The sequence below is a fragment of the Lolium rigidum genome, chromosome 6 (genome assembly GCF_022539505.1).
Source record: "Lolium rigidum isolate FL_2022 chromosome 6, APGP_CSIRO_Lrig_0.1, whole genome shotgun sequence".
NCBI lineage: Eukaryota > Viridiplantae > Streptophyta > Magnoliopsida > Poales > Poaceae > Lolium > Lolium rigidum.
In genome coordinates, this window is record NC_061513.1 from 284,949,028 (window position 1) to 284,963,757 (window position 14,730).

At 48.1% G+C, this 14,730-nt stretch overlaps 1 pseudogene; it reads left to right on the forward strand.

Annotated features, from left to right (window-relative positions):
* Positions 1 to 1,043: 1,043 nt before the first annotated feature.
* LOC124666860 lies at positions 1,044 to 10,217 on the forward strand (annotated as a pseudogene).
* The last annotated feature ends 4,513 nt before the right edge of the window (positions 10,218 to 14,730 follow it).

Genomic DNA, 14,730 nt, shown 5'->3' on the forward strand with positions numbered 1-14,730 from the left:
CCGAGCGATGTCCTCAAGGAGCTCCGGGAAAAGGCTGGACCAGTCGGAGGCGGCGGCGGCACTCATGTTCCTCGAAAACGCGGAGACCTTCTGGAGTCTCGACTGTGAGATAGGGATCGTTCGACGTAGGGACACGTGGGCTTGGTGGCCTCGTCCCACTTGGCCCGTACGGGATGAGTGAAACTCGTTACAGGGCTAAGCAGGATTATAGGGATGGGATGGTACACGGGATTAGTGAAATATCCCATCCCACTTGAAATTTTACCGGCGGGGCGGCTCGGCTGCTGCTTCCTTCCTGTGCTGCTTTGCCGCAGGTACTGTCCAACCACTGTCCTCCTTCGTTCTAGCCTTTTCAACCCCATGCCATCTTCGCTCGATTATTTGTTTGTTTGCTTGGCGCATGCTTGACTGGTAGCCGAATTCAAGGTCTGAATGTGTGTCTACATGGTGTCTGGCTACCTGAAGAAAGGTCCATTTAATTTAGAGTACGGTCCCAGCTATGCAGAACCCATCGAGCACACAGAAGTGGTACATCAGTACCCAAGTCCATTTATAAGAGTATAGCTAGTGTTTTGCCAGAACTTAACCTAGAAAAAAAGTTTTGCCGGAACTCTTCTTTGTTGATGCACTGTATCATGAAGGTAGTTCTACTCACTACAGCTACGTGCTGAATTTGCAATCAACCTGCAACGGTTTGACTGGTCTCACAGATCACCATCTAGTGCCACTGGGAGGGATCTCCTTCGCACAATTTCGCGATAATAAATTGACGATAACTACTCGCTCCAAACAAATCTACAAGGGCCACACACGTGCAACCCGTCTTGCACGGCAGTCGAACATTTTCTTCACTGGAGCTTTCATTCCTGTCCCGTTGCATCCGTTCGACGACTTCAGGGAAGACCGGCATAAACTTGAATTCTTCGGACGAATCTGTTGCTACACTTGTTTTTTGAACCTCTTGTTTCTAATTTTGCCTTCTCTATCCTCTTTATAAAGCCTTAGGGTGCTCATACCATTCCTCTCAAAAGGAAAAGAAAAGAAGTACACTGCTGTGTTTAGAGTTCACCGATGGCGTTAATTGGTTGGGTGCTGCTACTCTTTCTTGCAGTGCTTCCCGCACTAGCCACCTCCAGCGCCCACCGTGACGGTAACCTCACTCTCCGGTGTCATCCAGACCAGGCTGCAAGCCTCCTCCAGCTAAAGAAATCCTTCTCATTCTTCCGCTACCCCAACCCCCTTGAGTCATGGCTGGAAGGCACCGACTGTTGTCTTTGGGAAGGTGTTGGCTGCAGCAACTCCTCGGGCCATGTCACCGCTATAGAACTCAGTGACCGTGGATTGTACAGTCCTGGCCTTGACCCTGCAATCTTCAATCTAGCCTCGCTTCAACGACTTGACCTCAGCATGAATAGTTTTGGCGGGTATGGCCTCCCCGCAAGTGGGTTTGAGAGTCTCTCCTTGCTCACCCACCTGAACCTCTCCAGTTCGGGCTTCCAAGGCCAGATACCTATTGGCATCGGCAGACTTGCCAGCCTTATCTCTTTGGATCTTTCTTGTCATTATGCCATTCCTGAAGATTCTTCGTATGTCGAGTATACCACTATTTCTGGTGATTATCCCTGGATATATGGCGTTGCTTATTTTCTACGGCTGAAGCAACCCAACTTCCAGAACCTAGTGTCCAACCTCCACAATCTGAGAGAGCTCTACCTTGATAGAGTAGACATGTCTAGCACTGCACATGATTGGTGCCATTCTCTTGCTAAATCTCTTCCCGATCTCCGAGTTCTTAGCTTGAGTTATTGTTATCTCGACAGTCCTATTTGTCCATCCCTCTCCACCCTCCACTCCCTAACTGTGGTAAACCTGGAAGGAAACAGTTATATGCCCGCGTCTCCTTTTCCTGAGTTTTTCATGAATTTTTCCAATTTAAGTGTGCTCAAACTTGCTGGGACAAATCTCCAAGGATGGTTCCCTCATAGAACCTTTCAGTCAAAAACTTTGCGGGTTCTTGATTTATCTTGGAATTGGGATCTTTCAGGGCAGGTGCCCAACTTATCCAACGCAAGTTCTATAGAGATAATGATGCTAGGCGGGACCAATATCTCCTTTGCAAAACTGGGTTCTCTCAACAATTTCAAGTATTTGAAAGCCTTAAGCCTTGATGTGAATTTTGTTCCTGTGATGCCTCAACCTTCACTCGGTATTCTCAGGTCTCTACAACATTTGAAACTCTCTACAAGCAATTTATGGCCCATTTTGTCATGGATTGAAGACCTGCAGAATTTGCGAAGCTTAGAACTCTACGGGTCTAAGTTGGCTAACTGCTCACTAATATCTTTGTCTTCGGTTGTCAAACTCAAGAGCTTGAGAAGCCTAGCAATCTCTGGCTGCAGCTTAACTAAGACAGAGCTATCAACTTTACGCAATCTAGTAGATTTGGGAACCTTGGAGATCTATAATTGTGTATTGAATGGTCCAATACCATCTGCAATTGGCAACCTGACAAACTTGAGAAGCTTGAAAATCATTGAATGTGATTTTTTAGGGTCGATACCATCTTCAATTGGCAATCTGAGGAACCTGAGAAACATGGAAATAAATTGTGTTATTCTCTATGGAACCCCTGATGGCTCTTCTAGTCCATTACCTGCTGCAATTGGCAATCTTAGTAATTTGGAGAGTTTGGATATCAACTACTGTGGGTTTTCTGGGCCAATGCCAGATGAAGTTGGACTACTCAAGAAGTTGACAGTCCTTCGAATTGGACAGTGTAGCCTTTCTGGACGCATACCAAATTCAATTGGTAACTTGACTCACCTGATTGATTTAGATCTTTCATCCAATCTTCCCAATGGTAAAATTATTTTTCTTTATTCTCTTATTACATTTTTTGCGAGCAAATTTTGTTACTCTACATAGGTATTCTACATTTTCAAGATAAATAAAATATGATCCTGTCTATACATATTACAAATTCCATATTTAACCACATCACTTGTGTCACATTTGTGCTACGTTTTATAGAGTTCAATGCCTTTTTCTTCTTTCTTTTGGGAATTGGAGTTCAGTGCCATTGCTTAAGGAGTGACAAATCTGAAACACATTCACTAAATATATGATTGGTATCCAGTGAACAACTGTACATCATCAAAAATAGAGGGAGTGCTACTTTCGTAGTTATCGTTAGATATTTGCATGCCCTTGTAGAGATAGTGCTCTGGGAATTCATTGCGAGAATATGCCTTCTCAAAAATGGGGCACACACATTTAATAGTCCTACTTCAGTTTATGACATAAAAATAATTCAATGAGGATTTTCATCTCTGTTGTGCTGAATTTATTTTATTATCTGTTTGAAAATAGCCATGAAAATAGGAAAAGTTGGTTAGCCATACAAAATCCACGTAATACCAGACTCCAACGAAAAGCCAACGAGCTTGCTGCGCAAATTTAATTGGGATGTGTGGTCCTATTGTGCTTTTTCTTGATAAAGTGGCATAAGCCTAAACCATCAGAGTGAAAAGAAATAGAGAGATCATTGTATTTAGGACACTTCCAGTGGTATATCGTTACTGTACCTCCTAGGATAAAACATGAGGTGGAAAAAGAGGTAATTGAGACAGATGGGAAAGGTTGTACGTGCAAGATACCACCAAATTATGATAATGAAGAGCAGTTTGTTGATATTGTGGACTGCTACCACTCACACCATCAATAATGCATATAATTAAGATACAACATACGTAAATGTGAACAGATACTCTTTCACGAAGACGCAAAAGCTTTGTATTTTAATGCATTAATAGATAAAGGTTATATGTATAAGTCCAAAGAAGGACTAACACTAGGCCATGCAACTCAAACCAAAACCTAGTCTAAGTGAGTAGTTGGCGAAGAACCCAGGCTCCCCCCGTCCACCCATTGCCGCGCCTCCGCTCTAATAGCGTTGAGCAGGGAGGACACTGATGGGCGCGCATTGTCAAAGACAACAACATTTCGATGTTTCCAGATCCACCACGCCGTGAGCGTGATCAACGAGGAGGTGCCCTTGCGCAACTGGCGTGTGGTGGTCTGCACCAACATCGACCACCCATCCAGCGAAGTCACCCTCACCCATAGGAGGGCCTGCAATGGATTGAATCCGGGATAGGGCCATCGTCCTAGAGAATGGACATTCGTTAAGAATGTGCGTCATCGTCACCTTGGAGTGGTCACACATTGGGCATCGTGTCGCGCGTGGGAAGCCCACGTCGAGCAAGCCGCTCACCCGTCCAGTGCGTGCGACCTCAAAGGCTCAAAGCCCAGAGTTAACAGTGCCCGGAAGGCCGCTTCTCCTTTCGGCCCGTTCCGGCGCCCAGGTCCCCTTCTCCCGAGCGGTCCGCCGTCTCTGCTCTCTCTCTCACCGGCATGGCCGCAGCTCGCCGCGCTCCATTTTCCACCGCTGCCGCAGCTCGGATGGCTAGGCGATGCCTGACAGGTGGTGCAGGGAGAAAGCTCTCGGCGTCCCGTGGCAGGCGAGTGCGCCCCCGCCGGGGAGTTGAGCGGGACCTGCAGAACCATAGACCGATTCCCGGCACCCAATGAGATCGCCATGCGTGTCGCTTCTGCTACCCGGCGGGGCGGCTCGGCTGCTGCTTCCTTCCTGTGCTGCTTTGCCGCAGGTACTGTCCTCCTTCGTTCTAGCCTTTTCAACCCCATGCCATCTTCGCTCAATTATTTGTTTGTGTTAGGGCAATATGCTTGTTGTATTACCAGGGGGCCAAAGGCCACAATATATAGTACATGTACAGGTGCACATATGCAGAAAGCCCCCTAACATATGGGGAAACTACAATATACAGATATATACATCTAACACCCCCCCTCAAACTCATGGTGGATCCACAACACTGAGTTTGGAGAGTAAGAAATCATGCTGCGCTCAGTTTGTGCCTTCATAAAGAAATCCGCCAACTGCAAATCTGAAGGCACATAATGAACCGCAACAACATCATCCTGTACCTGTGCACGCGTGTAAAAAGCATCAACACCGATATGCTTGGTCAGCTCATGCTTGACCGGATCACGTGCAATACTGATAGCACCTGTACTGTCAGACAAAAGTGGAGTGGGTGTCATAACAGAGACCCCAAAATCTGCAAGCAACCACCGTAACCAAGTCACCTCAGCAATCAACAAAGCCATAGCCCGCAACTCAGCCTCAACACTCGAACGGGAAACTACGACCTGTTTCTTCGTCTTCCAAGCAACAAGCGAACCACCAAGAAACACACAGTAAGCAGAAAGCGAACGACGATCCGTAGGATCACTCGCCCACGTAGCATCCGAATAGCACTGGAGCTGGAGAGAGCTGGAACGGGGAAAGAAAAGGCGACGAGTGATCGTTCCACGAAGATAACGAAGAACACGGAGGACATGACTATAGTGAACAGTGGTAGGAGATGAGACAAACTGACTCAGAATATGAACAGGATAAGAAATATCGGGACGAGTGACGAGCAAGATAAACAAGACTCCCAACAAGATGGCGATAACGGGTGGGATCAGGAAGAGGATCACCATCAGTAGGACGAAGCTTAACATTAAGCTCTATAGGAGTATCGACTGTGCGCTCATCCCCAAGAGCAGCACGAGCAAGAAGATCCCGAATGTACTTTTCCTGAGAGATAGAAAAGCCATCAGAAGTGGAGGAAACCTCAATGCCAAGAAAATAGCGAAGAGGACCAAGGTTAGTCATAAGAAACTGATCACGAAGACGAGCCTTGATGAAGGCAATATACTCAGGATCATCACCAGTAATGATCATATCATCAACATAGAGAAGAAGAAGAGTACGTCCACGAGGAGAAGTGTGAACGAAAAGTGCTTGGATCATGAAGACTAGGAGAGAAAACAGCAGCAGTCACCACAGAGGCGAAGCGCTCAAACCAGGCACGAGGGGCATGTTTGAGACCATAGAGAGAACGTCAAAGACGACAAACCATCCCATCGGGAACAGAATACCCAGGAGGAGGCTGCATGTAAACCTCCTCACTCAACTCGCCATTAAGAAAAGCATTCTGAACATCAAGCTGGGAGACAGACCAGCGGCGAACAGAAGCAACAGCAAGAAGGGTACGCTCAGTAGTCATATGAGCCACAGGGGCAAAATTCTCATCATAGTCACGGTCGTGCTCCTGCTGAAAACCACGAGCCACAAGACGCGCTTTATAGCGCTCAAGAAGGAGGTGCCCTTGCGCAACTGGCGTGTGTTGGTCTGTACCAACATCGACCACCCATCCGGCGAAGTCACCCTCACCCATAGGAGGGCCTGCAATGGATTGAATCCAGGACAGGGCCTCGTACCAGATCGACCTAGAGAATGGACATTCGTTAAGAATGTGTGTCATCATCACCTTAACCTGGTCACACAATGGGCATCGTGCCACGTGTGGGAAGCCCACATCGCAAGCCGCTCACCCGTCCAACACCTATCCAGGTAAGCCATCCAGATGAAGAACTTCACCCTAGGAGACGTCGAGGACCTTGAGTTTAGCTTCCACGAGCTTGATACAATTGCCCGTGGAAGATGGTGTTGTAGCAAGAGCGGGAGGAGTACTGGGCATCCGTCGTTCAACACCAGATCAACCTCTCCGGGTCCGTTGAAAGTTGTACGTCCCTCAGCCGGATCCACAACTGGACGTACTGCCGGAAGAAGCGGGCTCAATGTGCCAACTATGTCAGTTATCCAACTGCCCTCACCCAGCGCTTGTTGCACCGTTCGTCGCTTCCTGCGGTGCTTCGGGATTACCGCGAAGAGGTCCGACATTGTCTCCCTGATGCAAGGTTCAAAAAAGCGGTAAGCGCTAAGCGAGCGGTAGACCACCGCCTAGAGCAATCACCGCTTAAGCGGCGCTTAGGCGCGCTTAAGCGTTTTGTACGGACACACCAGGAGGGGTGGCCGGTTGCATTTTTGAGCTCATATAAGGTCTAATATTCCTTCAATATTAGCCCAGTAAGGCAATGTTGGCCCAGTAAAGCCCATATGAAACCCTAGCCTGCCCAGCTCAATCTGAACCATCCATATTCTCTTATCTTCATTGTCCATCTACTCTCTTCTATCTCTTTTTTCTCTCACCTGCTCCCTTCAGGCACTCATCGACAGCCGCAATGGCATTGCTGCTGCCTCCTCTTCCATGGATTCCCTGTAACCACCCCTCCTTCCCTGCCCTCACCCCTCCTTCCCTGCAACCACCCCTTCTTCCCTACACCATTTCCTCTACCAGATTCCAACAATAGCACGACCAGATTCCCAGGCTCGCTTAATTGAACGCTCAGGCCAGAAGCGAAGCGGAAGGCCATCGCTCAGCGCTTAAGCGCGCTTAAGCGCGCCTAGGCGTACGCTTTTTTGAACCATGCCCTGATGCGTCTCTCATCCAACCATCTATCCTCCCAGAAGTCCAGAACAGGGCAGATGTCCCATTGCTGACCTCCATAAAGGTAGAGGCATTGAAGACGGTCCGCTTCTGTACGGAGAACTGCATATCAAACCTGCGCCAAGGACGTTGGGATTTGGTACGCATCTTCCAGAGCCAACGCACCTCAGGCTGATGGCCATGCCTGCGAGGTCTGGAATCCCCAAGCTACCATGCCAAAGTGGGCAACAGACCTGGGCCAATTGACATGACAGTGACCGCCATTGGTGTCCGCCCATCCGAGAAGGATCTTGTCCACGTAGAGTATTTGTTACACTCTCGCCACCTAGATGTGAACATATACCGAGTCACTCCAGCTTCTTGACCCATCGAATCTCAGCTTACATGCAGTGCTGCACCGGTGCCCCTAATATTTTTTTTAGAACAACACCCTTTAGGTTATAGCGTGTTCGACTGGTGCACTATCTAACCATGTCCATTTGTACTACCATAAGTCAATTGTAGGCTAACCCATCCATATAGTCGACACACTTAACAATAATACTGTCTAAAAGGTGTGTGAATACATTAGTTAAGTATGTACATAAAAAAGACGGGATGCTAGATGGTTCAGCCATTTGCATATTTTGTTCTCTTGAAATGAAGATTTCTTAATCTATATGCATGAGAACTTTTAGAGTAGCTAATGTTCTTTACTCTTTATGCAGGTGAGCTTCCAACATCTATTTTTGCTATTCCGACATTGCAACGCCTAGATATTAACTTAAACCAGCTCTCTGGTTCTATACAAGACTTCGAGGCAACTTTTTCACACATGGTGTATGTGGACTTAAGCAGAAATCAATTGATAGGAAATATTCCCAAGTCATTCTTTCAACTTAAAAGTTTGGCATATCTTGATATTAGCTGGAATAACTTGGTGGGTTTGGTGGATCTTTCCTCGTTTTGGAGGTTGGGAAATCTCATTTATTTGAGTCTTTCCAACAACAATTTATCAGTCATGGATATGGATGGGGAAGGTAACAACTCTGCGTCTACCTTTCTCCCTCGAGTTACCAGATTAGAACTGGCAAGTTGCAATTTGACAGAATTTCCGAGCTCGTTGGTACACGTTAAACAAATGTCTTACTTGGACCTGTCATGCAATAGAATGAGTGGGGCTATTCCAAAGTCAATCTGGGCCACATGGAACAGTAGCCTTACATACTTGGATCTTTCACACAACATGCTCAGTATTATGCAAATTAATTCCTATGTTCTCCCTTTTAGTCGGTTGTATGCTCTTGATCTCAGTTTCAATCAGCTTCAGGGGCAGATTCCAATGCCAAGCCCACCAGCGACTTTATTGTATTATTCAAACAACAAATTTTCTTCAGTGCTTCCGAATTTCACTCTATATCTTGGCTCCGAGTTCAGAATTTCTGAAAACAACATTAGTGGACACATACCTAACTCAATTTGTGATTCAAAAATCAATGTCCTCGACCTCACTTTGAAGGTTTCCTGCCTAACAATATCAAAAACCAATGTCAGCTTCACACATTAGACTTGAACAACAATAAGATTGAAGGGAATCTTCCAATGACACTTACCAAGTGCTTGCCGCTTGAGTTCCTTGACTTTGGGAATAATCACATGGTAGGTACTTTTCCATCATGGCTGGGGAAGCTTCCCACACTTCGTGTCCTCATCTTGAGATCAAACCAATTTTATGGCCCGGTGGGTGGTGATCTTCATGGACATGACAAATCTGGAGAAGAATTCTCTAGCTTGCAGATTCTGGATCTTGCCTCGAACAATTTCTCTGGCAATTTGAGTCCAGAATGGTTTGTGGGGTTGAAATCAATGATGACTGAGTTCAATACAACGGGTGAAATTGTCAGAACTTTCAATGGGACAGACTATCAAGATGCTGTGACGATAACATATAAAAGTATCTATACAACATTCGTTAAGATCTTGACAACTTTGACATTAATTGACCTGTCAGATAATTCATTTGATGGTACAATTCCTGAATCGCTTGGGAGGCTTATTTCACTGCTCGGACTAAACATGTCTGGAAATGCCTTCACCGGTGTTATTCCGCAAGAATTTGGTGGGATGACTCTACTAGAATCACTTGATCTGTCTCGGAACCAGCTTTCTGGTGATATACCGGAGGCACTGACGAATCTCACCTTTCTTGGTATCTTGAACTTGAGCAACAATCAGTTGGTGGGAAGGATACCTAAGTCAACTCAATTTTCAACATTCCAAAACCGTTCATTTGAAGGCAATCCGGGGTTGTGTGGGCTGCCATTGCCCAACCCATGCGGCGTTTCATCTGCTCCTCCAAGTCAATTGCATTTGCAGAAATCCTCTGATGTGGATGTTGTTCTGTTCCTCTTCGTTGGGCTTGGCTTCGGTGTTGGATTTGCAGCTGCCATTCTGATGAGATGGGGCCGGATCGGCGAACGGTTGGTTAAATCGGTGAGAGCTCTGCGGACCTGAATGCTGGAGAATGCCTCCAAGTGGCTGGAGGGAGCTATACAATACATGAGGCACTGAAGCGTAACATAGTTTCCAGGTATACATATTTCTGCATCTTCTGCAGCTGTTGGTACTTTTGAAGTACTGTACGTATATGGGTTAATAATCAGCACTCATGTAGGCAGTGCTTTCATGTACCAAGACAACTACACGCGCCTTGGTTATCTGTATTGTATACCGTGATATTGTATTTGTACCGTGATATTGTATTTGTATTGTATGCTGGCTTCTTGTGTCAGCGTGCTGGATATACTACGATGTTGTTTCGGTGATGTGATTTTGCAGATTGAGTTGCAGGGACTTGCATAATTGTATTTAATCTACTGCATCTGGTCAAGTCTATCTGCTAGCCTTTACTGGAGATTAATTTGTTCCAAGTACAATCATGCTTGACTCGAAGGGTGCTGCGTCTACTTCAGAAGTTCGTTTATATATGTGTTATCTATGAAGCCTCGCTACAGCTTGATGCCTGGCTACATGTGCCAGCGTGCTGCTATAGCCCGTTGATCCTTTCCTATCGTGGCATATGAATCATGTCTTGCCCGTTGATCCTTTCCTATCCTTACCCCACAACCTGTGATCCGTTCGTTCTAGCTTTTCAATCCCAAAAGGTCAAGAGAATCCGGCGAAATATTAGATGTTCAATCCCTGTACCTTTTGTATCTACAACACGGCGTCGGCGTGTAGCTGTGATGTAAAAATTGACAATCGTTTGGGACACAGAAGACTCCGCGGGGCCTAGGCCCCCTCCTCCCGTCCCCTCCCTTCCCGCCGCCGCCAGAGGTACCGCCTGGCAAAGCCTGGGCGGCGATGGCGGCAGCAGGGATCTCTCCGCGCGTGCAACATTCTTGCTTGGCTTCGGCAACGGTGATGCGGTGCTTGGTGGTGATGTGGCGACAAGGCGTCGCGGGATATCAGCGACGACGAAGTTGGCCTGGCCTCCTCGCAACAGAGGCGCTCCTGATGCGCGGCTGTGGGAGACGAGCCTACTCAGGCCCAGATGGTCTTGGGCGGGCTTTGGCTCTGGTCCCGGTAGCAGGATGGCGCGCTGGCGCCTGGTGATGTCGGCAGCTTGGCACCGTGGTGGTGATCCCCCCGTCTAGCCCCGTGATGGGCTGGCGGTTTGGTACGTCTACGCCTGGACCTGGCTGGTTGGTGAGCCGCCTCTTCCTCCTCCTTCCTCCGGCCCTCCTTTCCGCAGTCTAGCATGCGGTGCGATTCCGGTGGAAAAGCAGTGGCCTTTTTGGGTCACGCGTGTCCAACGCTGGCATGACGCTGTTCTGGACAGCTGCCGTCCGGCTACAGGGGCTTGGCTCTGACGGGTCGCCGTCCGGTGTGTGCTGGCATGGTTGGCTGGTCAAGGAGGGGTTTGGCTTCATCGGCTGCGCGAGACCTCGCGGCGGAAGGAAAGACCGGGGGTTGTAGGTTTTTCGGGAGTTGTGCTTGATGCGCGCTGGCTAGCGCGCAGGTGGTCGGTGTGCGGTGGGAAGTGTATGTTGGCATTTGGCCTAATGGAGTAACCGACACACACATCTGCGTGAGCGTTGCTCCAATCCGACAGCTTCCTGTGGCTGGTAGCTGGCACCTCATCGTCTCTAGCCTCAGCTAGACCCGCCCGCCAGGGACAACAAACCCAGTTCACCCATTTGTGTCCCTCCCCCCACTACGGGAAAATCAGGCGCTGTCGTGCGGCCTATCATTGCCATGAGGCACCGCACGGCAAAGACTTCTTTGCCGTGCGCCGCAAGTGGCACACACGGCAAACACTATGCGCACAGCAAAGTTACAGCGTGGCGCACGGCAAAGTTAAAGTGCACGGCAAACTCACCAGTGTCGCACGGCAACGTCTCCTCGCACGGCAAAGTCCATCAAACGCGCACGGCAAAGAAGCCAGGACGGCAAAGCCAATAAACGCCGCACGGCAAAGAAAATATGCTCGGCAAAGGCAGAGATGGCAACGCACGGCAGCGTTGGCAGCGCACGGCAGAGATGGCAACGCACGGCAAAGGTGGCTTTGCCGTCGAAAGCTTTGCCGTGAGTGCACGCACGGCAAAGCCGTTGCCGTGCGTATAGGCCTCTTTGCCGTGCAAAGTGGAGCACGGCAACGTCGGGCTTTCCCGTAGTGCCCCCTGCAACCCTAGAGTTAGGCCGCCGTTGGCTCTACCACTCGCCATTGTCCGTACCTTTTTTGTTCCACCCGCACCTCGCATGAAGAATTTTTTTGGTGCCAGCATGGAGTGCCATTGCAGGATTCGCCACAGCCCCTACCCGGCTGCCATATCGCTCGGAACCGGCCGCTAGTCACGATGCCCATGACCGTGTCGGCTATTTTCCCGGTAAGAAATCCTGGATCATTATCGACCCCTAGTTGCCCCGCAGATGGACTTCAGGCAGTCGATCGACTTCTTCGTCAAGGTTGCTGAGCGCGACGCCCTCATCTACGAACACACTAAGACGTAGACACCGGTGCACAGAGGCTCGACGAGGCCTCACAAGGCCAACACATTGCACGATTGAGAGGGTGGCCACTACCAGCTGCATTGGGAATACTTCCACCCGACCAAGCCTATCTTCACGGAGGCCATGTTACGGTAGCAGTATCGGATGTTAAGAGACTTGTTCTTGATTATTCTTCGCGGCGTGAGAGACTACGACATCTACTTCAGATGCAAGCTTGATGCCACTAGTAAGCTAGGCTTCACCTCTTATCAGAAGTGTTCCGCAATTGTGTATATGCTTGCGTATAGAGTGACCGATGATCTCCTTGATGAGTACTTCTGAATGAGTGAGTCCACATGCCTGAAGGTGATGTACAGGTTCCGCCGAGTTGTGATAGCGGTGTTCGACGATCTTTACTTGAGAGAACCAATTGTTGCCGATACTGCCCGACTGTTGTTGATAACCGAGGCAAGAGGATTTCCTAGAAAGATTGGCAGCATAGCATGCACTAGGAGTGGAAAAATTATCTATTTGCATGGTAGTACCAGCATAACGGGCATGCAGAGGGATGCACTATCATTCTTAAGGCAGTTGCATCACATGACCTGTGAATTTGTCACTATTTTCTTGGCATGGCCAGTTCCCACAATTACCTCAGTATGCTCCATCGCTCGCTGGTCACTAGTAGAAAACAGGGCTTTGGTCCAAAGCCCCTGGGTCCTTTAGTCCTGGTTTAAAAACGAACCAGGACCAATGGGGGGCATTGGTCCCGGTTCGACCGGCGCAGGGCGACGCCACCCTCTAGTCCCTGTTCGTTTGGGGCCTTTGGTCCCGGTTTGTAATACAACCTGGGACTAAAGATCGCCACGCCACGGCCCATGCACCTTTAGTCCCAGTTTGTATTACAAACCGGGACCAAAGGCCCATCCCTATATATACCCCTGCCCTGCCCAAGTGTGAGCCACACTTGGCATTTTCCCCTTCTTAGCACAAGAGAGGTGCATGTTGCTTTGCTCTCTCTTCTTATGTATAAGAGGTGCTCGATGAAATGCCTAAGAGCTTTTGCCACTTGAGTTCACACAAAACAAGCCACACTTAAGCTTTCTCCTCTCTTTTTCCTTCTCCATCGAGGTTAACAACTTTATCCTTTCATCCATCGTTGATAAAATGCATGTGTATATATATACGTCGCTTGACTAATCATGATGTTCTCGTAATTGTTTTGATAAGCTTAATTATATTGTGCAGATGAATCGGCAATGGATGTACAGTGACCGACGCCTTCACGAGTTCACTGCGGGCCTGATTTTTTTATCGGTGTGGCTGAGGAAAACAAACGGGATGGCTTTATATATTGTCCATGTGTTAAGTGTCATAATAACATAAATTATTCTTCCTCGAAAACCCCTCACAGCCACCTGATGCGGTTCGGTTTCATGCCCAACTACAATTGTTGGACCAAGCACGGAGAAAGAGGGGTTATGATGGAAGACAATGAAGAAGAAGATGATGATGACAACTATCCCATGTTCGCTGAATATGGTGATACTGCAAAGGGGGATTGTTTTCCATCGGAAGACAATGAAGACAATGAAGCAGAAGATCAAGAGGCATCAGATGAGCTTGCTGATGATCTTGGTCGGGCCATTGCTGATGCAATGAGAGACTGTAAAACTGAAAAGGAAAGGTTGAACTTCGACCAGATGTTAGAGGATCACAACAAATTGTTGTACCCAACTTGCGAAGATGGCCAGAAAAAGCTAGGTAGCACACTGGAATTGTTGCAATGGAAGGCAGAGAACGATGTGACTGACTCGGGGTTTGAAAAGTTGCTGAAAATAATTAAGAAGCAGCTTCCGAGGGGTAACGAATTGCCCGCCAATACGTACGAAGCAAAGAAGGTTGTCTGCCCTCTAGGATTAGACGTGCAGAAGATACATGCATGCATTAATGACTGCATCCTCTACCGTGGTGAGTACGAGAATTTAGATGCTTGCCCGGTGTGCACTGCATTGCGGTATATGATCAGACGAGATGACCCGGGTGATGTTGAGGGCGAGCGCCCCAGGAAGAGGGTTCATGCCAAGGTTATGTGCTATGCTTCTATAATACCACGGCTGAAACGTTTGGTCAAAAATAAAGAACACGCCAGGTTGTTGCGATGGCACAAAGAAGACCGTAAGAAAGACACGATGTTGAGACACCCTGCTGATGGGTCGCAATGGAGAAAAAATGATAGAAAGTTCCCGTACTTTGCAGAGGACGCGCGGAACTTAATGTTTGGTCTAAGTACAGATGGCATGAATCCTTTTGGAGAGCAGAGCTGCAGTCATAGCAC